The 23290-nt window shown below is 33.0% G+C and overlaps 1 protein-coding gene across 1 annotated transcript in view; it reads right to left on the reverse strand.

Moving 5' to 3' along the window:
- Positions 1-23290, reverse strand: part of Fife (regulating synaptic membrane exocytosis protein fife) — a 214837-nt gene that overhangs the window by 115663 nt on the left and 75884 nt on the right. The gene's annotated exons all lie outside the window — the stretch shown is intronic.

A 23290-nucleotide genomic window follows, 5' to 3' on the forward strand; every position in this document is an offset into this window, starting at 1 on the left:
CATTTGTCTGCCTAAAATAGCATTAGTTTTGAATTTTGACATATGTTAAAAAATTCAACTTTCCACGTTTAAATTTTTTCTTTAAACCATTATTAAATCGTAGTATTTCCAAAAAAAGATACGGATATGCCAGAATACGTTTATTTTTGTTTTTTTCTTTTTTTGAGAAAACTACTCATTTTAACGAAAAACTGTATTTAGGTTTTAAGCCACATTTTTCGTAAGGAGTTCACCCTGAAATTTATTCCCAACTAACACCCTGTATACAATTTGACATTAAGTACTAAGTTAAGTATTAAGTATTAAGTAAGATGAGCAATATAATTGTTTTAATTTCCCATTTAAACACTTTACTTAAAAATATTTTCTGCGTAAAACATTAAAAAATAACTTTAAAATTCCTGAAAGTTCTCTCAAGTATTTTTTTATAGTTATTTCGTACAGTTTAATAATGTCGCGAGCACAAAACAAAGCGGCTTTTTAACCACAGGAACGCGTTTGTACTCAAAAGAATTATTGGTATGCACGGAGACAGATTTTTCTTTGGAGAAATAAACCGTCGCTAGTCACATGAATTTCAGAGTGAACATAATAAATACCAACATAGAAGCCAGCAGTTTTAAAATTTGAACGACCGACGAACGACATATTATACGTTCTCATTTCAGTTCCAGAGTTGAGAGTAGTAATTACGTTGCGCAAAAACTTACATTAACTAAGTAGCATTTTCCAGCTGCAGTAAATAGGAATACCCGTCTCTCGTTTCAAAACACAGACTCGTTTGGACCCCAACAGTGCTACATTTTTATTAACTAATGGTATGTTTTGACGCAGTTCCATCGATAGAACGAATTTCTCTCCAAAACACGTTATTAAATAATTTTATCGTGATAATTGTACGCTTTCACGATCATGGGAGACTATTATAATTTACCGGAATCCCTGATGAGGTCGAAATTTGTGTCTCGTTTGCATACCCAGAGTTAAATGGGGGCAATAAAAGGATTTAATTAAAAAGAAATTTTCGCAAAATTGCTTCCGACTCTGTAAAGGGATGTTTATTTATTTGGGGTCATATGGCAAAATTCACTCTGCGAGCCAGACCTCAAACGCTGTTTCCTTTGGTGTTGCTTAACTCGCCAAACACTTTCATTTAGGTTAGGTAGATCCCGTAGATCTGATGTTACGAGAAATGTCATTTACCAAAGCGACAAAACCTCCGATGAATTAAATTTAGCTTTGAAACAAAGTGAATATTAAGAATTACGGAGTCTCATTCTCCTGAAACAGTCACGGGTTTAATTATAAAATATTAAAAATACTTTTACAGCAGAGGCAGTCGACAGGTACGGAACTTGATATGCAGGGCGCGTTAATTAAATTTCAGAACTTCCAAGTAGGTACCTATAATAATTTTGATTTTGAAATTAGTTATTGCGGTAAATAACTGAATTGCAAGTTTTAATTACCCCGAATCAAGCTGACAATGAGATATGTGACGCCATAGTTCACAATGTCAGAAAAGCTACAAAAGTTTATTAAAACTCCCAAACCAACCCAAACTTGTATTGTAGTATATTATCATTTAATGATTAATTATCCCAGCAATTGAGACGTTAAGGCCAATATTTACTATCGATTTTAATGATTTATTTTGGCGTAGATAAAAGCACAAAATTAATGAACCGTTTTAAGGGAGAGTTTGGGTTGGAATATGCCGTGATGCTTAATAAATTTTATTGATTTTGTATTAGTTGCATTAAGTTCTTTCAAATATAAACCTTGTTTATGTGGTGTATAAAACGAACCGTGCTAAAAACGTCAATAAAATAAAAATCTTCGACTCTGAGATTATCTTATTGGTAATAACTAAATTTAAAACGAACAGGTGTAAAAGACCTAGGGTAAAGATGTGCAGTGAAAGCCTGGGCTGACGTAAGCAGCTTAACCCTCCCCACTAGACTGCATTTGGGTATAATAAGCCTTTCCGATTTAGCTGCGAGTTAAATGCATCTACAAACAATGCAGCTTGTGCAGCCATATATTCATTGGTTGCCGTTAGAGACGTATAGACGGCACATATGAGAACCTAATGCGTCAACCTCCTCTATGGAGAATTCATTTAAACTTGTATGTGCTTAGAGATTTGCTTAATTGAAAAGCTAATTCTGCCAGAATTTACATTTGAAATTTGCAATACCCATGTGGTCTCCTTAAAGAGTGTACATTCAAGATGGTCTTTTGATTGGAGAAACAGATCCTAAAAGAGATTTTATTGCAAATGTAAATAAAAAATAATGAATGTTTGTTTTTCATTTATTTATAGATACAACGTTCCTGCCATTATTCAGTGTTTATCTGTTTAATGCTTAATGTGCGTTAATTACTCTAAAGAATCTAATTGCTTATGTGCCTACCACAAGTTACTATAAAAAGTCTTGCAGTTTTATAATGGATTTTTTCGAATTGTGTCTCTAATAGGTCTATTATTGTATTCAAGTTGGAGTCGTTTATGGCTATCTATTAAAGCACTGGTGGTTTAATAGATCTTCAAAAAACTTCCAATATTAACGTTCAAACTCTACTATTTAACATCTGTTGCAGATGTAGTTGCATCCTTTACCTTAAATTACCAGTTAATACAAAATTCCTTAGGAATTAAAAAAGGGTGCAAATTCCAAAAAATAACATAAAAAACTCGTTTTATAAGGGCACTGGCGCACTCGTCCCATCGAAAACTCCCCTACGGCTCATTTTCTACATCTGGGATTCGTGCGCCAAATCAACCCTTATAAAACTTGTTCTTATAATACTATTTCAGCGCTGGTAAAATGTATGAATATTTTTACACTGATACAATTATGCATTCATTTTTGTAATGACGAACTAACTGGAACTTTTTTTTTGTTAGATTTTTTTACAAAATAAATGAAAATTAGACAGTTGGCAATGATTTAAATTGTCATATTCTGCCAAAATGAATGAATTTCCAAAACGGAGTAAAGCATCAATAAACAAGCAGACGAAGCAACACATTTTAAAGCCTTTCAACAAAATAAAAGAAATTACTCATGGAGATAATGGAAACGCAAGTACGAAAAGTACAAAATTGTAGAAGCAGCGGCGGATGTTTTTTCGGTAAATTCTAATCTAAAATAAAACTCTTCCTAAGTGCTGTATAGGCTTCAGTCCCAGAAGTATGTACAAAATTTTAGATGAGGGACAAGGACAAGGCTTATGGGAAACTTTAGCATCCATGACATATCCCCAATTAGGTATTGTTAATTTGGTTGAAGATTCCGATTCGGACTTAGAAAACAGCGACGATGACTAGGATGAGTAGCAAAATTCAAAATGATTTCATTGTTACTGCCTTTTCGTATTTGTTTAGTGCAACTTTGCTTTTTTTTCAAAATACATAATTAATAGTATATTATTCAACGAGTGAGAAAGTTGGCCATTTTCATGAGAATGAAATTTGCGACCACGAGCCGTAGGCGAGTGGAGTAAGTCATTCGAATGGAAATGGCCAATTCTCACGAGTTAAATGCTATACTTTTTCTAATCATATTGACAATTGAGTAATAATTATATATTTTTTATTTCTACGTTTTATTATGTACATATACATTAACCGTGCCATAATTGACAATAGTAAAGGGAAGTGATTTTACATCTACATTAGTATTGGTTATTTCTTTATTTTCTGTTGTGTTTCCTGCACTGCTACTGGAAGCTTGAACTGCATTGATAATTTTGTTCGCTGAGTCCATCTTGTTTTTCATGGACGTGTCTATATAACCTTCGGCTACCGTTGTGGACTTCCAGCCACCGTGTCTTTTTAAAGCGGTTATATCGGCACCTGCATCTACTAGTGTTGTAGCTGATGATCTCCTGAAACTGTGTCCAGTATACTTTTCAGCTTCCGGTAGCTTTAAGTAGTTAGCTATTTCCTTTCCCATTTTGGATATCTTGTTAACACCTATATTTTGACAAGTGCACTTGCCCTTTTGATAGTTTAGAAATAAACTGTCGGTCGACACATTTGGCGGACGTAGATTAATGTATTTTTGAACAACATTATAGAATTTACCAGTTATAGTGAATTTTCGTACACTTTTTGTTTTTGTAACAGGAATAGTGACCAACATTGTTTTGTTTATATCCACAATATCATTCACTTTGATGGCATGTATTTCACTGGTCCTGCAAGCACCCATAATGCCCATTATAAGGGCCACCTTAAAAAATTGTTAATTGTAGGTACGCATGTAGCATATTATCTATAAAGAAGTCAACACCTTACCTTTGTTGCAAGATACATCTCATCTGGAGCATTGGATAAGAATTCATCAATTTCCTTAGGAGTAAATGTTTTTGATTTTGTAGCCTGATAGCCCTTGGATTTTCTTTTTAAGAATGCACGTAACTTGGGGTAGGTTTCAATATTAATATTGTTGTGAATGCTTAGAGTAGACTTCAGGAAGGAATATTGGGACCACAGTCCAGAGTGAGGAGGATTTATATTTCTCTGCTAATTCGGAGAAGTAAGCCAAGAGAACATTTTCGGAAAATGAGTTTGTCTTCTTTGTTCTGCACCAATCTATGAACATTTTGTAACTTAACTCATATTTCTTTCTCGACTTTTGTGGCAAGAGATTAAGTGTTGTGAGTTTAGCAGTCTCTTGCACTTCCGGTGGCGTACAATTCTCTATATCGTCCACAATTTCCATTTTCTTGTTGATATTTCTGAGAAAACAGATTCGATGACAAATGTCAATGTCAACTATTTTTTAGAAAACAATGGACCGTCGTATAATCGTTACGGTGGTGATAGATACTATCCGTTGAGAAAGTAAAATCTCGTCATCTCATTGGTCTAAGACAAAAATTTTCTCCACGGATTCGACCAATTTTCTCCATAGTTGAAAAAATGACAACTTTCTCAATTAAAAACGTAATGGAAAAGTACACATTTCTTAATATGATTAGAAAAACAAATTTAATTTCACTGTGCTTTGATTGGGATCAGTTTTGACAGGACAAATGACGTGACCCATAACTTAACTTTTTAAAAGCCCAAATTCGCGGTAAAAAGATGTGTTCACAAGACAAAAGTTACTAAATTTAGTTCGTCATTACAAAAATGAATGGATTATAACGGGTGACTATTAAAATTTTCACTTGGAGTTGGCTTTGAACGAGTTTTTATTTTTTCTGTTACTTTAGACACACGCAAGAAAGAACGACAAATGTCAGTCAGTACAATTGAAACATAACCAAATTAAGAGAAAAAACATTTATTGAAATGTCAAACTTGTCAGTGTCTAAGGTGCAACGGAAAACAAAGAATGATCCATAGCCAACCCTAAGTGAAAATTTTAATAGTCACCCGTTAGTTGATGTTTTATTTAGCGGTGGTATACAAAAACTCTCCCGTCATCTTGACAGGTCATAACACGTTTTACAGCTGAATAAATAGGACGATATTGATTCAAAAATGCAAATATTGTAAAACTTAGGATACATTTCCGTGAATAACTGGATATTGCTAAAGTAATAAAATAAATACTGTTGTCAAATGGTACTATTTAATTCATGAAATAATCATATATTATACAACGAGAGGATTGAAAATTCTCGATTATACGAGACGTGTTGCCCGGAAACACCACGAGATCGTAGATCGAGTGGTGTTTCCGGCAACACGTCGAGTAATCGAGAATTTTCCATCCTCGAGTTGTATACGGGTAGACTATATCATGAATAAAATAAATAAATAAATAAATAAATAAATAAATAAATAAATAAATAAATAAGTAAGTAAGTAAGTAAGTAAGTAAGTAAGTAAGTAAGTAAGTAAGTAAGTAAGTAAGTAAGTAAGTAAGTAAGTAAGTAAGTAAGTAAGTAAGTAAGTAAGTAAGTAAGTAAGTAAGTAAGTAAGTAAGTAAGTAAGTAAGTAAGTAAGTAAGTAAGTAAGTAAGTAAGTAAGTAAGTAAGTAAGTAAGTAAGTAAGTAAGTAAGTAAGTAAGTAAGTAAGTAAGTAAGTAAGTAAGTAAGTAAGTAAGTAAGTAAGTAAGTAAGTAAGTAAGTAAGTAAGTAAGTAAGTAAGTAAGTAAGTAAGTAAGTAAGTAAGTAAGTAAGTAAGTAAGTAAGTAAGTAAGTAAGTAAGTAAGTAAGTAAGTAAGTAAGTAAGTAAGTAAGTAAGTAAGTAAGTAAGTAAGTAAGTAAGTAAGTAAGTAAGTAAGTAAGTAAGTAAGTAAGTAAGTAAGTAAGTAAGTAAGTAAGTAAGTAAGTAAGTAAGTAAGTAAGTAAGTAAGTAAGTAAGTAAGTAAGTAAGTAAGTAAGTAAGTAAGTAAGTAAGTAAGTAAGTAAGTAAGTAAGTAAGTAAGTAAGTAAGTAAGTAAGTAAGTAAGTAAGTAAGTAAGTAAGTAAGTAAGTAAGTAAATAAATAAATAAATAAATAAATAAATAAATAAATAAATAAATAAATAAATAAATAAACGGTTCACGAAACCGACTGGGCGCATTCAGTAGCAGAGCGATTTAATGTGACGTTAATGTGACGGCTAGCGCAAAAATGTTTGTAAGTTAAGGCGGCGAGCGAAAATACAAAGGTTGGTATATTCGAATATACAAAGGTTCGTATATTCGAAATCGCCCTGGTTACTACAATAACCGCTGTAATACATGGTAACTAAAGAATATCAAAGATTCTTATTGGTTTTTAAAGTAATGAATGATATAGTCAACCGAATTATACTCTAGCTCTTAAAATGATCTGTTTTAACACTCAAGCTCTCAAAAGGTAACTAAACTCGGTACAGGTTGCAAAGACACACTTGTCATTTGCAACAGCGCTTTTATGGCATTAGTCATTTGAAATTACTTTAAAACTGTACTTATATGGAAAATATTCAACCCAAACTATGATTTTCTGGTCCCTTTGTGCCTTTATTTGGTTCAGAAATATGAGAAAAAAATGCTGTTGCAAATGACAAGTGTGTCTTTGCAACCTGTGCCGAGTTTACTCGTGTCATTTTGACATAATTTCCCTCCACCTTCGGTGTCGGGAAATTAATACTGTCAAAGTGACACTCGTTGTTACCTAAGAGAGCTTTCGTGTTAAAAATCGATGATTTCAGAGCTCTCGTGTAATTACAACCGATAATTTTTCACGGCAACAAATTATCGATAATTTTTTTGACAATTTTTTGACATGAAAGTTAAATCACAGATTTTATAACATTAATTTGAAAAAAACACATTATTATTGACAATATTTTCCTCCACCACCCAGCGGCACGGCAATTTTGCCGGAGTACATAAAGTTGACTCAAGTTGCAAAAAACCACTTTGCATTTGCAACAGCACTTTTATGACATTAGTCATTTGACATTACTTTAAAGCTGTACTTACATGGAAAATATTCAACCCAAGCTATGATTTTCTGGTCCCTTTGTGCCTTTATTTGGTTCAAAAATATGAAAAAAAAAGCTGTTGCAAATGACAAGTGGTTTTTTGCAACTTGAGTCAACTATACACTATTACGGATATTACTATCAAGTAATAGTGCAGTGCTAATCAACATAATTACCGGCGTCTCGCCTCCACATTTTGACTTTGTTGTGTTTTTATATTATGTTCTGTGTCAATGTTAAGGAACTTCCTCACAATATTAATTAAATATGAATTGATGTATTCATTATAATTTTAATTTGGCCTAAATTTTAAGTTGGAGCGATCATTCAAAATCTGTTAGCAAGTGTGGAAAAGCTTGCAACGTTACTCTAACCTTACTTTGTAATAAATAAAAGTAACCTAAAAGACACAAATTTTTAACAAATCTCTTTTAATCTAAGAAATGGGGGAAAATGGCGTCCTTGTTTAATACTGAAAGTAATATTACAACAAAATAAGTTACTAAAGTTACCAGATTAAGTTATGCACGTCAAAAAAAAACCTACTGCATGCCATAATGCCGTAAAAACTGTACTTTATCCTTGCATTATTATTTATTACAAACGACCCCAGATAAAAAGCAATACATTATTTTCTTGAAAAAGAACAAAATCAGCATTAAAAAATTGACAGCTCTTTACATATTGATATTATCGTGCGAGCACTTAAAAATATCTTCGCAGTAATCGACCATCGGCTGCAACGATTGAGCAAACCGTTACCGAAAATTAAAATAATTCCTGAGATGATTGAGACTATAGACATCTCATTTGCGAGAGTGAATTACATATTATACGGAAAACTGGACTGACGAAGGTCTATTAGAGTTTATTAACTGCTCAACTCAACTGCTCGACTAAATGTGGAACGTGCAATAGGAGGTCCCTCCGGGTGCTCCAAGTTAAACAAAATACATATTTCCTATTGCTCCGTAATCTACCACCACACCTAACCATAATTATTTATTATTCTTTCTGTTTCAGTTAAACGTGCCAATTTGATTTGGAGATTCAAACTAGTAAACTCGGTATAAGTTGCAAAGACACACTTGTCATTTGCAACAGCATTTTTTTCACTTTCTGAACCAAATAAAGGCACAAAGGGACCAGAAAATCATAGTTTGGGTTGAATATTTTCCATATAAGTACAGTTTTAAAGTAATTTCAAATGACTAATGCCATAAAAGTGCTGTTGCAAATGACAAGTGTGTCTTTGCAATCTGTACCGAGTTTAGAACAATTAGGCAAAACACAATCAACGTTGACATTTTCTGATGTCATATTATTAAGATACAATCATAACAACATACAGGGTGTTTTCGAAGTTGAGGCGTTCCTTGTAACATGAGGTACTATACATTATTCTTAAGAATTATTAAATCTTCTTAGTAAAATGTTTGTATTAACGGAGATAATTGATTGTATATTTTTATTGTTTTCTAAAATTATGAGTCCGGTCCAGTCTATTTCTCCGCTGTACTAGATTAATAACTGACGTGGTCCAGGATGGTGTCTTTCTGGAAATCGCTCTGCGTACTCTCTGGATGCCGCGCCGCAGCTGCATTCTGATAACGTGATAACATTGCCCATACATTAGCAACATATCTGTAAGCTCATTATTTTCGTAATGATTAAGCCATTCCGACTAATTAGATGACAACTCTGACAGTATTTTTTATTAACGTAGCATACATTTGATTTTTTTTGTCAATTCTAATTTCTAACAAATCAGCGCAAATTTGAGCAGGACCGGTTTCAAAAATTTCAAAAAAAAAATTAACTTATTGTATCTTCATTGCCGTACACATTTTACTAAGGTGATTTTGGCTAAAACTCTTTAGAACAACGCATACTATCACATGTTAAAAGGAACGCTTTAACTTCGAAAACACCCTGTATTTTGTTTTTTCCTCCAGGAATAAGGATTCTATTTTACGGCAACATAACGGATACCCCTATCAAAATTATTGCCAAATAAATTTTTTTTCAGAAGTTACCTGTTTCAGCATTATTTCATATTATCACAAGTGGCTGCAAGTTTCATTCTAATTACATACCCGAAAAATCTAAGCGCCATTGTTACATGTAAACTCTGATTTGTATCAAATATTAAAGTGACGCTTACTTTAACACCCGTCGTTAAAAGGGTACGCGAAGTGCTCGTTTCGCGTACGATTGCACAAAAAATATTTTTTTCGGGTTCCCAACTATAAAACACACCATTACCTGTCAATTTAGGTTAAGGTTGCTGTAATTTACGGACGGATACTGTAAATATCTGGGGAAGTGCGGTACCACGCACGGTTAATTTTCTCTTTTTACAGTTGCTTTAAAATTTAAGTGTTCATATGTTACGTTCATAATAAGGAAAATACAACCTAGCGGGGGAAAAGTCTAATACAATTAATACAAAATTAATGTCGTACGGTAGGTATTTTACAGCGCTCCAACCAAATCTAGTTGTCACGCTGTAAAATATATCTACCGTACTCTAATGCAAATAACTATTGTCTACCAGTGATTTTTTTTAAATGAAAAAATATTGAGTGTTAATTTATTTCATTCTTGGTTTTGACACCCTATTCTAAAATACAGACACTAACTACTTCTATTCCTATCACAAAAGTTTCAAAAATACGTCAAGAAAATTAATTACGTAGTAGAGAGAGTCGTTAATAATAATTTATGTAAAAAAACTGCTAATTTATTTGAAATGCTGATGAAAACACTGTAGCTAACGGCTTGATAAGATTAAAAAATAAAGAAGTTTTTTGCGTCACATTTTCGTCTGGTTAATTTATCAAAAGTTAAAAGATGGAGAAATTCCAGAAAATTAATATAAATTATAGTAACATCGTTCTGAGAAATGTTTACTTCTCAATTGAAATTTAAAATTTAATTCCATAAATCACATTAGAATCATAAAGTTCGAGTTGGTGCTCAAGAATACATAAAACTTTTATTAGGAGAAATTCTTCAGTAAATGAAATTATGACAAATTATAACGTCTTTCTGCCAAATATGACACGTTACATTAGAAAACTTTAACTGACGTAGACGACTTCAAAATCTCTTAAGAACCCTTCACTATCGATTTCTTTGCAAGGCAATTCGAAGTAGTGTGAAAGATGTGCAATTTTACATGCTTTTCACGTGCACTCATCACATTTTGGTATCTGGGTCATTGTAAGTAAATACACCTTATCATACCTGGCACATGGCCAGCTCTATCTAAAATCGGAAATGTATGATTCCAATTTAATGTTCAATATTTACAGGACGAAATTGATTATTATGAGAACGATTTTAAATTGGTTTCTACTCGATATCGTGGGTGGTAAGAAAGTTTTATTTTCAAGCGGTCGAAAATCGCGCCTTTGAGTAGGTATCTCTCTAGAAACGGTTGAAGTGGCTTCTTTTTTTCTAACCGGACTTGAAACACTTCAAATCCTAGGAGTTGAAATGCCCACAGGCTGCTCGACCGAGTCAAACGTAAGGTCATCTGAAGCATATATCATGATTCATTTATCAATAATTACACAAAATATTTAAAAATTAAATTATTCCTATTAGAAAATGCTTTTAAAACCATGAAATAACGAAATTAATACCCAATATTTAACCGGTGCCACTGTGGTGTAATACGAGTCGCCCATGTGCACGCATGACAGATGTCAAAATCAAAAATAGCAGGATGACCGTTCAACGTTAAAATGTAGACCTTAGACTTAGTAAACTTAATTATGTCCATTCATTTTAAATCTTGGGTAAAGTTGTACTCAAAACGCCGTAAATTACGAAAGCGGCAAGTTTTCATTGTGTGGGTACTGTAAAGTAGTAATCCCTCTGTTCACATAAAATTGGTACCACGTCGTACTTTCCTTAAAGACCTTAAAGTATCCGCAAATAAAAAAAAATTAAAACACATTTTGCGATCAGTGACCAAAAAAATGTTAAGAGATTGTTGATTTTGTATTGGGAAATTTTGTATTTGAGAAATAAGATTACTAAATAAAGAAATAAGAGTAATTAATAAAGTATCCATTACATGTATACTTTAAAGTAAATTAATAAATAAAATAATAAAATACTTACATAAACAAATAGAAAATTAATCGTCATCTGAATCAAATTCACTAGATGATTCACCAGTATTGGCAACAAATATTCCAGCACATTAAGAATAATTTGTTCAGACTGATAAGTCAAATGACCCAAACCACCTGACATATTGAGTAAAATTAAGGCACTGAATTCACTTTACACAACACAAGTTATTTCTTGAACGGTACAACTAAGACTATAATTGTTTAGTGGCTTACGGCCGGCCGGTCCTGTATTTTTAAAATTCTGGAAAACCCCATTATTATGTACTTTCTGTCTACGCTTGGGATGTCTTATTATTACCTGCACCCGTCGTATAGATAAGGTAAGCAGAACATATTTATAGTACCTAAAAACAGATGTTTTACTGACGAATGCAAATGTATGTTAAATAATGAGCCACCCAGAACACTCGATACATATTTGTCTCAAGAAAATCCGCGGATAAATTTAACTACAAGAACGCAATGCCCTCAGAAATTTAATGTTTGGGATGGTATTTTTAATAATCAAATTATTGGGCGATTTTAGTAGTAAATTTAAACACAAACATATTTCGACATTTTGATAAATGTGAATAAAAATGTTTTTAATAACTTGACCATTTAACAAATGTTAAATTTAATCAATTTCTTAATGAAGTAGGTACCTGAAATCACGCAAAAACTATTTTTCATGTTAAATTCCTATGGTCAGGTTTGGTAGTTGACACTCGGTATTGAACACAGTTTTAGATTCACTGAGTTTCGGACAAGTGTCAAAGCAGGCAAGTTTTATTACTAAACCCAAGATTTAAAATGAATGGACTATAGTAGTACTTGAAACTTCAAGTACTAATAATATTGCAACACGAGAACCAGGAATTACTGGTGCCTTAAAATTTGAAAAATGTCATTTTACTGTAAGTGCAGCAAAAGAAAATAAATGAGTTAATCTCCGATTTTTTTATGATGCGCTTGAACATAAAATAGTATATATCATTCAGAGCAGAAGGTCTTTTTGTGCTTCGCCCAGTTGCCGACCTCTGGGCTTAGCACAAAAAGACTCACTTCTACTCTTAATGGTATCAAGCGATCAAATTAATTTGTAATCGAGTCATCCATGGATTTGAATCCGTATGTCTTTTGCGATTGATATGTCGAAATCTAACCTGTGTTTCAAGCTGTATTTATTGGAGGGTGGAGTTCAAGTAACGACATACAATTTCCGATTCATGGATAACTCGATTACAAATTAATTGAATCGCTCTTTGTAATCTACTATTGTCATAAACTACTCACATAATTTTTTTAAATTTATGTATACATCATATCTAACTGTGAGTTTCATTTAGCTGGAATTATTGTTGGGCTACCAACTGTACCTATCTGTAGATAGATAGTAAATAGATATTGATTAATTTAGATAGAAGAAAAATGATCAATATTGTAAGTTTATTTCGTGTTGAAAATTACGGTTCATTGATCAATATTCAATACGGACACAGACATCGACGCATATCTTTATAATTAAAATCATGTCCAGGACACTTAAAGGAATCGGTTGAAATAATCGGTTTCAGTTATTTTAGTTCATCAATTTGGATTACATAAATTATAAATTATAAAAAAATAAAAAAATCAATAAATAGTTATTTGTACAACTAGTTATGAAAGTCATACTTTTTTCACGAATTTGCAGATTGATTAACGAGGGCGTAGCCCTGTTGTAAAATAACATAACATTTCCAGGCGTTGTTAGAGATACGAGTACATTGGTTGTGCCACGACTTTTTATCTTGATGCCTTTATCTTATACTTTTAAAGGAATAAGTCTTTTCACCCTTGTTAAAATTAAATTATCTAATTACTAACGTGAGGCCATTTTAATGTCTTAATTTCCGAAAGGAGGCGCAACTCATAATTAGAAATTAATAATATAATTGAATTTTTCTCAGAAACAGAAAAACTTATTTGTGCATTATCATCATTCATCATATTTAGATACGTGGACTAAAAACTACAAAAATTAATAGTAATTTTTGGAATAACGTTTGAAAATCATACTCTCTAGGCTAGGCTTATCTTGAAACTTATTATCTCAACGTCTCGTAAATTTAAATTTTTGTTACGTTCAAGTTTATTTCCATTGTAGGAACTATAGCATATTGCAAAATAAATTATTGCGAACAATGCAAAATGTCGCGTAAAACACAGTTAATATTGTTCTTTGTTTATTAAAAATGTTGATATTACAATGTGAAATAAATTAATAAAAAATAACAAACTAAATTTAGAAGCAACGTTTGAGGAAACTTTAACTTATAAACACAATTTTATTTGGATAAAAGTCAAACTAAATCGTTGTTCCGTTGGAACGTAAATCCTATAGAGCTAAAGTTCGTTTTTCCGAAGTAACTACTAATTCTCTTAAGGGTGTTGGTTGATATCAGATTTATCTAGTTGATTTTGTCAGTTGCAAAGATTTCTGGTATTGAGTTTAATTTTTATAATACGATAAATTTCTTTGTCACGTAGTAGCTAACGCGTTCATGCTGCCGGAACTTTTAATGATTTACATTATTTTTGTTCGGTTGACAATACATTTACGATTTTATGTTGGTACATTTGACTGTCAAATTCAAATATGACAGTTCGAAAGTAAAAATAAATCAAATTGTCATTATTATTATTTAAAATCTTAACCTATAAAACGAATCAACAGACAACTCTGTGACAAATGATTAGGCGTACCAATTATTCGGGAGTGCCAACCCACTAAATTTGTTCCAATTATTACAAGTCTCCTGGTATTAACTGTTTATAGGACGTATTCTGTAATGTTTAAAGGGGCGTTAAAATTTTAGCGTACTTTAAAATTTCAAATTTCAAATCCTGATTCATTGTCATTGCTGTGACAACTTAATTTAACGGGTTTTAAAATTTAGTGGAGCAGTCCTATTATGTTTTTCCAACATCGATTATGAAAATGATACTTTCATCACTCAATTTAGTGAGGAAAATAGGCGTTTGCATCACTAGTGAGGAAAATTTATTTAACAATTTATTTGCATTAATTGAAAGTCCAGATCCGAAAGATTCAAAAAAGAGGGGAGTAAAATAATTATAAAGAAATTTAAAATTGAGGCTCATTTTCATAACCGATGTTGGAAAAAATAGTTTACACAATTCGTGATCAAAGTGCGATTTTTCAACTCGCAATACTATCCTCACTCGCTGGCGCTCGAGAGTAGGTATATCATGTATTGCTCGTTGAAAAATCAGGCACTTTCATCACTTATAGTGTAATATACTATTTTTTTTATCAAGAAATTGTTTCATTTGAATTTTCATTCAAATGAAATTTGAGACTTTTTTTTTGATTATCAAATTTGAAAAATTGCAGTAGGCGTATGAAACATTAAAAAAATCTCACTAACGACGCAGAAGATCGGCCAAACCCTAAGGAATTCAATAAAAAAGAATCGATGATTTATTCCCACAGGTTCAGGATTATACATTTTTTTTTGTTCAACACTGTCAGAATTTGAAAATTTTCTCCTGTGTGAACGGATTTTGATAAATGTCACAACTTGAAAAAACGAAACATCAAGCTAATTTTAAAGATTTGAAGTGAATTGGAGCCTTTATAATCTTATAAAGGCTCCAATTCACTTAAAATCTATCAATCTGATAGTGCGATTTTTTTATACTTTGCTACGTTTTGGGTAAATTCGAGAACCACTAGACCGATTCCCACAATTCGTTTCGATAAACATAAATACAACAAAAACTCAAAATACTTATTTTTGTCTCATAGCCTTGAAAGCAACGCTTCCAACATCCAACGCTCGCTCCGAAACGAGTGCTTCCCGGTCGACTCGAATGTAAAAATTGCAAAAAACACTGGCCCTTTGAGGCATTCAAAAAAAATCTGTCTTGATAATAATAAAATTTAGTTCATAAAATACAACTTCCCTGGGTTTTCCTCAATTAAAAAATTACGGAAAGATTTATAATCGTTGAAAATTGTTCCTACAAAATTCACAAATTATTGCAAACATTGAAATATCAAGTGAAGCAATTGTTTCCAATAACCAAAGATCACTGCCTACTTGGTTTTATGTTCGTTTATGTTTAATGTATTAAAACAAAAAAATTTAATTTAATTTTCGTACAAAAAATATTGTACGAACCACTTGCGTGAAGACATCTTCCGTTCATTCGCGCAATAGTTAAAGGCACTCGCTCCTTCGTTGCTCGTGGAACATCGTCTTCCCGCACTTGGTTCGCAAATAACTATTTCCAATACTTACTTATTCATGTTTGTTTTCTAATTTTTGTGAGTACTTTTAAAATTACACTAAATATGTATGGATCGCTCGACATCTACATTAAATACAGTTATATGAAGACAGCATTAATTTGACACGTGCACACGAACATTCGGAAAATTAATGAATATTCGTCGACATGTATCGAGCCGATTTTAGCTTTAGTAAGTGCCTACTAATCTCTTTTTCTGGGTTTAGATTCAAAGTTGGCGACGGTGATGTAACTTCTGAAATTTAGGAGAGACAGGAGTAGGGATGGCAAAAAAATGTAAATATATCGATATATTAATCATATGATATATCGAATGCATTATATCGATACAAGATATATATCGAAACAAATATATCGATATATGGATATATCGATATATTATTATCATATAAAAACGATATAGTTATTTTTTTCAAAATTCAAGTCTTCTTGAAGGTAGTGAACTACTTCCAACAGTTTCAACATCCATTCGACTTTTGGGTTGCAAAGGAAGTTTCTTTTTCCTTGGCACATCTGGCTTTACAGTCTCTTTTTTCTCATCACTTAAGTGTTGCAAAATAGAGTAATGTTTTTGCTTTAAATGCGTTTTCAAATTTGTTGTGTTACCCGAAGTTTTCAAAATTTTTGAGCACATGTTGCATTTAGCAGTATTCGGAGTAACTTTTTGAAAATGTTTCCAAATGTTACTTCTCGGAGGAGCCATACTTTCATCAACAGTCACTTTAACTAACAATTAACAAAATAACTTATCGCAACCACAATTTTAGTAGATTTTTCACTTTAATTACACCTTTCGATTTTCACAGTGAATACGGTTGTAGCTCTGCGAAGACTGTGGGAAAAATATTCGGTGACCAGTATTTATAAACTTGGTACGGGTATTCCCCGAAAGAAGTTTCAAGTGAATACCCTCAGATTCAGCCGACAATTCTGGTACCTACCGGATGTCACAAATGTCGGCAAATAAGTTATCTCCTTGACGATAGATGTCACTAATATGTTTAAAGCAGAAACAGAAACAAAAAGCCGCCAAACTGTAGTCTGCAGCAGCGGTTTAGTTTTTCGATATATTTAAAACTATCGATATATGATTCGATATATCGAAGTTTATATATCGATATTTATATATCGATATATTTATACCCCCTGTCCGTTCTCAAACTCGAACATAGGCAATTAACATTGAATTGAACGTTTTTGCTGATTCCTGCTCGCCAATTGAACTTACAGGTAAGGTAATGGTACCAATAGAAAGATAAAATTATTGCGCTTGAAATGATACTAATAATAAGATTAAAGGTGCTATTTTTATTTTAAAATACTAATTTAAAACTTGTCGATTTTTAAATATGACATGCCATGATTTTCAAATTGAAGAGCATTTGTCAAAAAATTTAGCAATTTGTTGGGTTAAGTCAGCGAATTTCGGTAAATTACTGTCATAATTATTTACGGAAAAGACACAGTGTCATCAACAGATTTTTGCTGTTGATGAAGAAAGTAAGAGTGAAACCTGTTATGAAATACAGAAGCGTGCTCATGATCGTCGCTTTCTGTCCACAATTTGCTTCACAGACGAATCTACTTTTACACTAAATAACGAATCAAATGTTGAAAACATGCGATATTGGGCTCAAGAAAACCCTCGAGTAAATATTCCTACTAGAACTCAGTATCCTCAAAAAATTGATACCTGGGCTGGAATTTTTAATAACATTGGAAATAAAGGGAAATTTTAATTCAGCAAATTATTTTGATTTATTATTAACTAAGGTAGGAACTGCATTGTAATTTTTTCAAAGAATTTATAATAAAAACTGCTTAAACTGTTAATTACTTTAATATTATAATTGAATTCTTTATTTTATTGATGTACCGAAATACATAATGGCATAATATCTATAAACTGAATACACAGTGTTAATTGCCTATGTTCGACTTTGAGAGTGGACACCCGGTATAAATATCGATATATTAAATATATCGATATATCGTTGCCATCCCTAGACAGGAGCGAACAAACTATTCCATTGCCGCCATGCAACTGTTACAGTTGTCAATTTAACATTCATTGGAAATGTGCTACAGAGCCTCTACTGTTTGCAACGGTAATTTTTTCATAGTTAAACATGACTAAACTCAAGTGTGAAAATAGATACTTATACACATAATATACACGGAAAATAAAATTTAAACCTGTTCAGTAGTACAAATTCCGTTAGATTAATTTTCCGTGTTATTTGAGGCGTCAAACTGGAACTGTCACTTTCACGGAAAAAATCCGTGTGACCTTTTTGTAGCAAATGTTACGTTCTACAATGTTGCATTCTAAATTTTTTCCGTAAAAACAATAGAAACAGATATTTACGTGAAAAACACATTTTTAACAACTTCTGCGTTCCCGAGTGGAATGAGCTCACCCTAATCGATGTGGACTTTTGAACGCCAAATTAATATTAATTAACGAGCACACTAATTACACACAAAAATATATTTAAAAGTCATGCTAGCGAAGCTGCGATAAATACACTGCCTCAAAAAAGTTAAGGATATTGCTGTTTGTGAACAAGAAAGGAAGAACAGGGATCACAATCAATACACATGTGTAATTCCATTCATTTTCGGACAAATCAATACAAAATGGAACTAAAAAAAAGTTAAACCTTTGAAATTTTTTTTAATAGCCTTTCCCCTTTCACCGTACTGGTCTATCAGGTACGGTCGATGGACAAATAAAACTGGGACAAAAATGACAATCACATAAGTCAAAATTTACAAATTTGCATGGTTTAATTACGGCTTTATCACAAATAGGTTAACTTTGGTATGACATATTATATAGACACTGACAAATATATTGACAATTCAATGGTCTGATTTACATAGATTAAATTTTAAGTGTCCCAGTTTTATTTGTCCACCGACCGTACCTTGCGGTCGGCTTGTTTTTTCCTCTCTTTTTTTCCTTTATGTGCGACTGGGCTCCGGGGTACTTTCCCCGGCCACCCACGCCCAGCCTCTCTTCTCCTTTTTTCCTTTTTGGACAACACAACACGAAATACAGCACAAACCATCCATGGGAGGCCCATCCGGCCTGGGATTTGAACCCTCTGACCTCGAGGTGGTGTCGGAAGAGTGTCGCTCTTCCTTCCACCACCCTACCGTCAGCCCCTGAAAGACATACACACACATCCATGGCCCGGCGGAGGTTTCTTCCTTGGAAAAATTCCTCCCCCTTCGGTGAGATTCGAACCCACTAGCGCCGGGACCGCGACCTCGGAGCACTGTCTCCGACAGCCATGCGGCCACCGAGCTACCAAATTAAATAAAATTAAAATTAAATTAAATAATTTTTGTTTTAATTTCAAATAATCGGTATTTCGTCGTCGTACCCGTATAACTTCTCTAATACGACGAATTAAGTTGTCAATCTCTTCCTGGGGGATCTGTTTCCAAGGTCTCAGGCGGGTTCAATGGGATTGAAGTCCGGAGATCTTGCAGGTAGCTGAAAATGTTGAATTTCCTGCAAATTTAAGGTTTCCAAAACCAACCGTATCCTGTGCATTCACATATCGAGAATATCCTTAACTTTTTTGAGGCAGTGTATTATCAATTCCTTGATGAGTAGTATTGGGTATTTCAAAATGATTGTGGATAAATATGGCAACTATGTACGAAAATTTATGTGGCAACTGTCTGGGTAGGGTAGAGTTTGTATGACATTTCATATGCGTGCATTTGATTTTTTTTATAACATTCCACATTGACTTGGCAATTTTCAAAATTGCGCGACTATGAACTGTCAAAAAAATGTCAACTCTATCCTACCCACACAGTTGCTACAGTCGCGAGCAATAAATTTGGTCGTTAAGGTCATTCTTTGACGCAATCGAAAATGCTCCATTGTAAAACACTCGTAAATATCATAATTCATAACCTATCATTATGTTGTATGACATTAATTGTCATTTTTTTCTAAATTTTTTGACACTGTTGACATGGACATAATCAGGCAGGGAAATTTTTTAAATTTGTGACAATCTAACCAAATTTTGAAATGACATTGACGACCAAAATGTATTGCTCCCGACAGTATATAATTGAATCACTCAATACATATGTATGATATGATGAATTTCCAGATATCAGAATTGTTGAGTTGGATTTATTTTATTCAAACACAAAATGAGACGTTTTTGGAAAGATCCATGAAATCCTCGTTGTTTCATCGTAAAACCGTTAGTCAGTTTTATCTGCCTGTAAAGGTTCTTAAGTGGCTGGAATTTAACAGTAGAATTATTGCGGATTTAAATTTTAACCAATGTCCCGCAAACGAGTCAGATAAAAATTCCGGCAACACACCGTAATCCCTTTGAGGCTATATATTTAAGGGACATTTAAAGAGGGTAGGAATGTACAAGTCCGATTTCAGAGGCACCGCATCCACCCTAAAAAGCCTAGTCACATGTAAATCTTGAACCCGCGACTCCCAAATGAGCTTACTGAGCAACTTTTTCGTCGAAGCGAGAAAGCGCTAAAGCGAGTTGCTATTGTCGAGATGAGCATAAGGGAGTTAGTGATGGGATATGTTTTCCTCGGTCTGCCTTTGCAATTAGCGGAAAAACTTTCAGAAAATATTCAGATTAACTGCCACGAAAAGTTTTTCCGAGTCGGCAAATGTCTCGGAGTACGCTACGAGATAAATTAATCCCAAATTTTATAGACCTATTGCATTTTTTTCAGCTTTACCTCAATAATCTCGTTACTGTCCTCCGTAACGGAGATTTAATGAAAAAAAATATGAAAATCAGATTGCGTTTTAACTAAATTTATTAAAAATTCTACAAAAAGAAGAACATGTTTATACTTTGGTAAAAACCCCGTGGGAATAACTTACCTACCTTGCACACAACCCGGATAATTTGCTTTGTGGAGATTTGTTTGAAGATGAATTTTAGCGCTAAACATTTATTCATAACTCTAAACTCCACAAAATTAATGGGCGCTAGCAAATAGAAATGTTAATACTCATTTCGGCATTTTTTAATTGAAAATCATTTTGAAATATTAATTTTGCAAATATAAAATTTAATCTCTGGTAAACAATTTAGAAAATATAATCACGATTAACCGATCCGAGGTGGTTTCGGATTAACCACCGTTCCATAAATTATTTTAAGATTTTGCAACAGGCCGCTTGTTTGCTGATCTTATGACCCTTATTAAAGCTAATAGGATTTAAAATATTCAGGCAACATAGAAACGCCTATCGTCAATCAGAGCAGTGCGTTATGATTAATAAATCATAATTAATTTTTCCTTTCTTTTTCACAGAGGGATGATGCAAAAGATAACCTAAATTTCCAAGCAAACTGAATTTTTTTCCAGCATACCACCAAAACTAATATTACTAGATGCCCCAGTGTCTATTGGCGTAATATAAGGCCTTCTGGAACAAGTTTTAAAAGTTTTATCTCATTTTTAAAACGAGTACCTCCACCATACGGCTGGATAGTTATATGTTCTTGTTTGCGAGTAACGATGCGGCAAAGCTCAAGTGAATAATTTTTATAGATAAAAGGTCAAGTAATTCATTCTATTTAGGAGTATAATTTACATTTACCCCGACGTCGTTAACATGGTCCTCTATAAAAACCAAAATTACAAACATAAAAGCTCCACAGAACACTTGCAGCCACTTTTCTAGAGCCACTATATTATTTCTTTAATTTCTCTTATTTTTAGAATCTCGTGATCAGCAAAATGACGAACATCGAACAGCTTTACATCCGTTTTGCGAATATTCATGTGTGAGGGTAACCCGGCGTTTCTTACATTTTGCCGGATGCTGTATGTAAAAGCGAACGACACAACGCCTGCAGACAAGCGACATTAGAGAGTTCGTGGTTAATTGCTTAATTACGGTTGGTAGGGGTTAAGTAAGTGCGGCAACAAAGAGCTTTTGCGTAAAGTTTTCAAAATATCATGAACGTTAACGATCACCGTTTGACAATAACTGCCACCGTATGCGTTAATGCACAACTTCTTAAGTTCGAGGAATTCTCTTCTCCCGAATTTGTGGTATAATATAAAATTGAAAATACACTCAATGTGGACGTAAGGATGCGTATCGACTTGAGCACAAAAGCTGCACATCAATAAAACGAGCACACAAATACTCTAGTTATCGGTATTTGTGCGCAGTCATCAATCAATACTGACAATGAAATGCAAAGTTGAATAAAAGCAAAAGCTCACGCTGTTTGTGCCCGCAAATTCAGCGAACACAAGTTGGATAAAACTACTGCGAAACGATACTGTGAAATATATTTTATTACAGATTCGTTTCTTTTCTTTGTTTTAATGCAGATATCAACGAAAGTAATTTTTGGAGACGGATATTTTCCAACTTTGTCAGTGCCACCAAAATTCATGATGGATAAATATGTGAATATTTATCCTTCCTCGGGGGAATTGCTCTATATTGGAGACATGGATGATGGACTAAATTTAACGTGGAAAATATTTTCCTGTCGTTCAAACTGTAAAAATTTCTTGCAAGTAATCAATAAAAGTACTTACAGTTGACGTTTTCGACGTTATCAAGCTTGGAAGTATCTTGAGATATTTTCCATACTAATCCGTAATCTATTCAAAAAATTTTCTTTCACTAATAAAAAACGACATTAAGATGTCTCTAAATTATTTTTATATTCAGGACATTGCAATAAGTGAGATATAGTAATTATTGCAGTTTTTTCAGATACACAATTTTTTTTGTACAGTTTTTCCTTTTGATTTTAAATAATTAGATTAATGAACTAAAATTATATCAAAGTTGATTAAAACGCTTCAAGATGAAATTAGAAAGTGAATACATTAAAAAAGAGCGTTTTTAACGCCAGTCTTACATGGAAACTCTGATTTGTATCAAATATTAAAATGACGTTTACTTTAACGGCTGTCGTTAAAAGCAACGGCCGCGAAATTGAATTTTTCGACCTGTATTAAGAACGCGAAGTGCTCGCTTCGCGTACGGTTGCACAAAAAAATTATTTAATGCCTTTTGGAAACAATTTTTTGGATTTGAATAAATTTGTTGTGATCGTAAAAATCTTTTCGCTTTAAAACATTTACACCAGTGGTGTTCGGATCGTCGTTTTGATCAGCGAGGACTCAATTTCCGCAATTTCCGTATAGATACCTATTTATTCCAATTTGACGAAAGTAATATAAATTTGTAGTGTTTACATCCCGCTTGCATTTATGCGGGATCAAACAGCTCGGAAAGCTGGAGAAACATGAAACTTTGCTACTTTAATTATATTTGAACGCTGGTTCTTTCTTCATCGATCAGAGATTTCCTTTAAACAGAGACGAGTTTTTCCTCTCTGCAACCAAACATGTTTAATAATCACAGTT

The sequence above is a fragment of the Tenebrio molitor genome, chromosome 1 (genome assembly GCF_963966145.1).
Source record: "Tenebrio molitor chromosome 1, icTenMoli1.1, whole genome shotgun sequence".
NCBI lineage: Eukaryota > Metazoa > Arthropoda > Insecta > Coleoptera > Tenebrionidae > Tenebrio > Tenebrio molitor.